The 7178-nt window shown below is 30.5% G+C and overlaps 1 long non-coding RNA gene across 1 annotated transcript; it reads left to right on the top strand.

Annotated features, from left to right (window-relative positions):
- The first annotated feature begins 6767 nt into the window (after positions 1-6767).
- LOC122521762 lies at positions 6768-6936 on the top strand. The gene is made up of 2 exons (XR_006304891.1): positions 6768-6820; positions 6884-6936. It is a non-coding gene; the product is annotated as an uncharacterized LOC122521762 (long non-coding RNA).
- The last annotated feature ends 242 nt before the right edge of the window (positions 6937-7178 follow it).

Below are 7178 nucleotides of genomic sequence, written 5' to 3'. Positions count from 1 at the left end.
TCGTATAAAGAATTAAAAAACTCTTAAACCAATCATGATAAGAAGAAGGAAATCTAATGTTGATGGTAGTGAAGAGAAAAGTGGCACTATTGCCGATTCTGATTCGACAGACCCTTTCTAATGTAATAGTGAGGACAATGATATTCTTTTTCCTGTAAGAAAACGTTAACGAAGATTGATAATTAAAGATGATTCCGATGATGAAGACAGCACTTATCAGCAATTATCAGCGCAATTGTTTCGGGAAGAAAATAATACCAAGCCAAAAATATGAAAGTATAAAAAGATTCCTTGCATAAGCAGTTTAACGGCACAGCCCGCTACCGATTTTCTTGTTTACTATTGCTCGCGCAATTGGCAAATATCGTGTAGGCCAAGGGATTAACAGAAAAATATACAATCAATTAACGGCGAAAATTATAATTATTTTTAGTTGGCGTTATTCATTAAGAAAAGATTTTGGTGTAACAATAAGTGGACGTTTCGATTATAAAATTAGTGTATGTAATTTTGGTAAAATAACAATATCATAAGCTAATAAAATCTTATTTCAAGGCCATAAAAGTAGAATGTATCTGGTCTATCTACTAAATCAGAGTTTTTCAGTAAATTATTTATTTGAAGATTTGGATTTTAAGCTAAACGAATGTTGTAATGTTCGCTGTAATTTGCAATTTCTTTCTTTATTTTAGTAATACTAAGTAGAAATAAAAATAGAAATCTTTTGGCGAACGCAGTTAAAATTCATAACTCGCGCAGCGTGACGATTCACAGTATAACGTGCTGCCTTGTCGCTTTCTTCTTCGATATATACATATCGTTCTTCGCGTTCACGTGCCTAGCGTTCATTGCTTACCACTGCATTGCACAACGCACATCGTCTATCAAACGTTTTTAATAAAATAATACTTTTTAATAAAATCTATACAGAATTTAAATTTTTTAGTAACAAGAGGCTTCTCATACTATATAAGATTATAATATGAATTATATTTATCTAAATGTAACATTTAAATATAAAAATTCTATTTGATCCAACGATGGGTAAATTTATGAAATAAATTTTTTTACAAATAGACTCAAGAACTGACAGTTAATATGTGTATTTTCATAGTTTTGTCTTTTTAAAAACGTGTAATTTAACCAAATAATTTAAAATAAATATATACATATAAATAAAAAAAAAATGTAAGAAAAAAGTATACATGAAATGTCAGTAGGTTATGCGGTAAATATGCATAATTTAATTATTTTCAGTTTTCAGCAGCAGGCCAAGAAGCAAAATTAGTCGTTGTTGGAATCATTGTCTCTTCCGTCCTAAGCACGCTCTTAGTTTATTGCTATATTGGCGAGTGTCTTATAAATGAAGTAAGTAATTATTTAATTTACAAAGAAATTACAAATATATTTTTTCATGCATTATGTATAGGTGTGCTAAATAATTTTTTTAAATAGAGTTTTGATCTACTTCCAGCTATTCTCTCCTATTGTAAATTTTAAATATATTTACTTGATTATATTAATTTTTCTCCGTATACTTTAAACTTCTGCTTCTGCTAAATTTTTTCTTACTACTTCTATAAGTCTCTCTATAACTTTACTTTCGTATCACCCGCCTTTGAAAGGATATTATCTCTTTTCCAACCAAATGTAGAATTCCAACCAAAAAACAAACCTTTTCTCTACGCTATCTAGATCTGAATCCACTACAGGCGTTTTCAAAACCAAGGCCCCACGCACTTCATCCCCTCCACGTACATCAAGACGCTCTCGCATGCACATCGCGTACTAAGGCGCTCCCACATATATCTTTAATTCCCTTGCGCGCCCTCACAACTCCACTAACGCCATCGTAACCAATCCTATTTAGCGTATAATGCAATCTAATCTGACGTCTTAACTTCGTTGCACATCTCCACCAACGCCGTCGCTGTCAAAGCTATTCAGTGCGCAATACAAACCGGTCTAATACCTTAACATCGCTGAACAAATTACTTCAGTTTTTCCATACTCGTTAGACGAAATCATACACAGGTGATCTGTACATAGTTCAACTCATTGAACAGGTTCAGCTAGTTAGTATAAATCAGAGATTACTGCTAGTAAGAAACAACGAGATTAGGGCGGATAATTATACTGAGTTAAAGCGTCATATTGACCTGTTGTAAAACGAGTATAAACTACTAAAACGAAAGTTTTAAGATATTAAAGGAATATTCTTCTTGTTTAAAGCTTGTATGCAAGTATTATAAAGCTTAGTATTTTCCATAGGTACATTAGGTATAAATTGTATTAGAATATCCTTATGTTCAATAGATGTCTCTTTTAAATCCTTTTTAAACCACAATCTGTCACATTCTTAGGATGGATGTCCAAATGAATTGCCAAAGAAATTTATTCTAAACTCCTTATGAGCTCGTTTAAATTGATGATAATTGCTAGATGATAAAGAAAGATCGAAATCCATATTAATTTGCTCGCCATTGGAATAATTAATTAATAACTCGTCTAAAGAGTTAGAATAAAAATAGAGGGTACATCTGATTGAGGTAATTCCTAATCCCTAATTGTGTCTTGATTTAACGAATTGCGTTCTTAATTCGGTACATTGTCTTAATTAGACAAAACATGTATAATCGAAACATCAGCTAAATATTGATTATTTCGTGCTTAAGATCGTAAACTTTGCTCCATGTTTGTAATTGTAATGTTTTTTGATGTTATACAATGATGAAACGGCATAGAAGAATTTTCCATATGCACATAACCTTGAACAGTAATAGAGTTGTGATAGTCATCTGTTGCAGTAGACAAATCTTGAAGAAGTAAATGTAAGAAATAAAGACAAAATTCCCAAAGGTACCAAAAGAAGTATAAGTTCAAAAATAATAATTAGCAGTACTATTAGTGATTGCTGTGAATTTTAAATTGTATAAATTTGTACCGGTAATCATATGCTGAGCCGATGATTCAGAAGTCACTAGTAAATTCGAAGCCAATAGAGTACGTAAAGTTCCATTCGCAGAAAATTGGTTTTCTTGAAGAAATATATGTAAAATAAATGTAAATAACTTCAAATAACTTCAAAACATAAAGACCAAAAAAAAATAAATAAATAACAATAGTATTAGTTATTGCTGGGACATTTAAATTATTTTAATTTTTACCGGTAATCACAGGCTTAGCCGATGGTTCGCAAAGTAAATTAGAAGTTGACGGAGTAAATAAAATTTCATTCGCATGCAATTCATATCCCTTTTAAATAATTTTTCTTCGCAGCAAATGAACTCTGCAACGTTTTGTATTTGCGTGCATTGTGTTTTCCTTATTTTCCTCATTGTTTTTCTTATTTTCCTCATTATTTTCCTACGAAGACTATAATCTCTACATTTCTCTGCATTAGTTTTAGGCATATTGAAAACTTAAACAAAAATTTAAATGTATACTGATCCTGATTAATAAGAAAGCTGCAAGAGATTATAGTTTAATAATGACTTCTAAATAATAATAATTTAAATTAAAATAAAATAAATAAATTTTAAATAGTTTTTAATAAATAACTGCATTTAAACTATAGATAAATGTAAACGCTTAATCTTAATTTTTGTATTGTTGCTAAGGAAAATAGTTGAAGATTTAAATCCGATCGGAACTATTGTTTTATTAATTTAAATCACAACGTGTCCAGCAACTTTCTGTACGAATTTCTTGTCAATTTTTAGTGAATGTGAAAACTTAAACCACACAACTTTTACTTCTCCATCTTTATTGTATTCAATATGAAATTACTACAATTTTCTTGAATGCCAATGTATACTCTACATTTGTAAATATAATAAAGTATAACTTTAATAAAAACTTTAATAAAATAAAGATATTAAATACTATTTAAATAAAATACAATTATTAAAAAAATTATTAAAATAAAACAGCAAATAAGAAAAAAGAAAAACACTTGGTTAAATCAATACAAAGTATAATACTATATTGACTCGTCAGAAAAATGCCTTGTACTGTAAAAGCTCTGATTGACAAATTATTTATAATAAGGAATTGCGTATTTAAAAAAAGATTGAACACGTATCTCACCTCTTGCTCGTTTCGCTTGTATACGGATTCAACAAAAAGGTTAACCTCGTTTATGAAAGTATAAGGAATACTTATACTTTTCTTATTTCGCTTCTAGCTTAAGTGGTTGTTTCGTCGCTTTCTTTGTAAATTCTTCGCTGCTTATCTAAGACGTGTCGTCGTAGGCATCCGGTGGAAAAATAGGACGAGTGCTTTGTTTAATAGACCCAGCAATGCGTGCTTAGCAACGGTTTAAAGAGTAAGGAGGGACGATAACAAAATTTCGTTATTTTCAACATTTTCGAAATGATTGAGCCGCGTATTTCGAATATACGTTAAGAATTAATAATCTATATAAATATTACATAAATCGTTATTACGTTTAGTGCCTCACGAATTCTGAAGGAAATCCTCGTGAGGGTACGCTCGTTATTTAGTATTGAAAAAGAAGTATAACTTCAAAACAATAACAATAAATTCATTTTGCACAATACGTTTCCATTCTTTTATGATACACTCTCCATATTTTTATACTTAATTACAGATTACCTATCCCAATGATAACATATTTTTATTATTATTATTTTCAATAATAATTTTTCTTGTTACTTTTTAATTTTCCTAGTTTATTTTTTAATTATTGTTATTATTATTATGTTATTAGTATTATTATTATTAATTTTATTTTTACATAGAATATAGTTTATAAAATAACCTGTTCCCCCCTCCCTGCTTGAAGATCGATAACATTCACTAATGTAAACCGATTATTTTTCTTTTAATATTATATTTTTATTCATTTATTTATTTATTTCATTTTATAAATATATATATCTGAAAAAAAATATTCTTTAACTAATTTACCGGGTTAGTCAATATCGTCGGTACATACAACTGTCATACAAGTCAACTATTGTAAAAGAGAGGGGGAATAGATAAGAGTTGCGAGATCAGTCGCGAGCGTTTACTTGAGCAGTAGGGACGATACGGTTTATAACAAACACTAAATGTCGTTTCTTCTCGTTACAAGTACGAAATGTAAATATTAGTCACATAAGTTTTAAAATATAGGTTTAATTCTTTTCATTACAGAAACACAGTTTTGTTTTAACCTGTATTCGACCTAAACCATAATTAGTATTATAAAACGACATTTTTGTCCGTTAATATTCAAAAAAAAGACTGAAAAAAATGGAGAAATTACGTTTCGAATTTACCATGAAAGCAGCCACAGACAAGAAATCGAACGCGCTATTAGTGACTTCCATTACAACACCAGACAGCAAAATTTTTGACCTACCAGGAGAATCGCAGGATCTGAACTTACACACGGAATTAATGAAGTCCGATACTTTTATATATATAAGAAAGTTAAAAACACAAACTTAAAAAGAAATCAGAAGAGAAACGCGTGGATTATATTGAACTTTCACTTGCGGGCTGAATACATTGATGAAGGGGGTAATATCCAGTTCGGGGATATGTTATTAGAAGAAAGATGGGAAGAACCAAAGGCTAATAATTCAAACTACCTATCAAAAGAAGATCTGAAACAAACTTTAAGTAGTGGTCCCCAAACAACGACTGAACAAAAGAGGACAATTAAGTCATCTTCAGAAAGGTTCATGTTAGAAAAATTGACCAACAAAAACAACAATGTTACCCAAAGGATTGATCTATTCGAAAGAGAATGCGAACGCCTGGATGTGCAACGACATGAGGAAAAAATAGATATTCTGAGATTGTTCTTAGAAGGTTCTTGCGTTGACTGGTACAGTTCGATGTTAATGAAACACTCCATAAATTCGAGTTGAGCAGATTGGAAAAAAGATTTCGTTGATACTTGCTCAGATAAAAGATGGTCAAAAGCAAAATATGCTATAAATTTTAAAAATATAAGTGGCTTATTACTGGACTATGCATTAAAAAAAGAAAAAATACTTCTGGAAGTAGATAAAAATATGAATGCGGAAATGATGGTATTATTGATCGCCACAAGTCTGCCAGATTACATCACGGATAAAATCGACCGAAACGAAATCAAAGAAACGAGAGATCTTTTCAACATGATCAAAAGTCTGGAATACTTGGTAGAAAAAGGAGACTTTAATGGGAAAAGATATCAACCTCCAACTTACAAAAATATAGTAGAAAAGAAAAATCCCTGTAAAGTATGCGAATTAATGGGAAAAAAAAGATACCACCTTGAAAGCGTTTTCTGGTTCAGAACAAAAACGGAAAAAGGGGAAGAAAAAAATCCAATAAAATTTGTCAATAACTCACAACTGGAAGTTGAACTACAAAATGAAGAGCTAAACAACTAGTACTGCTGCCATTGATAAAAGTAAAGGTATTATTGGACAATAAAGTGGATGTTGATGGAAATTATGACTCTAGTGCGAGTGTTTCGTTAATCAGTTCAAAGTTGTTAAAAATCAAGAATGGAAGTAAATATATATATATACTTCTTTGCCGTACTAAAACGAATATAATCTCAAAACCTCAAAAATAACTTTAGAAAAATAATTTAAAAAAAATAATAATTATTATATATATGTAAAGAAATATTCTTTAATTTATTTACCGCGTTAGTCGAAATCGTTGGTACGTACCTGACATACAGGTCAGCTGATGTAAAAGAGAGGAGGAATAAATAAGATAAGAGTTGCGAGAGCATTCGCGAGCGTTTACTTGAGTAGTAGGAACGATACGGTTTATAACGAACACTAAATGTCGTTTCTTCTCGTTACAGGTAAGAAATGTAAATATTTGTCACATAAGTTTGAAAATAAAAGTTTAAATCTTCTCGTTACAGAAACACAATTTTGTTCTTAACTGTACTCGACCTACACCATAAATAGTCTTATATATATATCAGAAAGAATAAAGAGAAGAAAAAGATAATATCAATATATGGATATCAGTCCACTCTAAATATAAGAGAGATATATCGAAATACTTCATGCGTCAACAGCCATGGCGCGGTTACAGCATTAGTTCTCGCTCGATCATTTAGGTAAAGCAGCGCTGCGTACGATTAATATTTGGATGGATGACCTGCTTGAGAAAAAAAGGGGAAGAAGAAGAGAAGACAACTTCATGCCGTAAAC

Source organism: Polistes fuscatus, unplaced genomic scaffold (assembly GCF_010416935.1).
Source record: "Polistes fuscatus isolate 324 unplaced genomic scaffold, CU_Pfus_HIC Scaffold47, whole genome shotgun sequence".
Lineage (NCBI taxonomy): Eukaryota > Metazoa > Arthropoda > Insecta > Hymenoptera > Vespidae > Polistes > Polistes fuscatus.
Note: the sequence above shows the minus strand (reverse complement) of the source record. Positions and strands in the feature narration are given on the sequence as shown.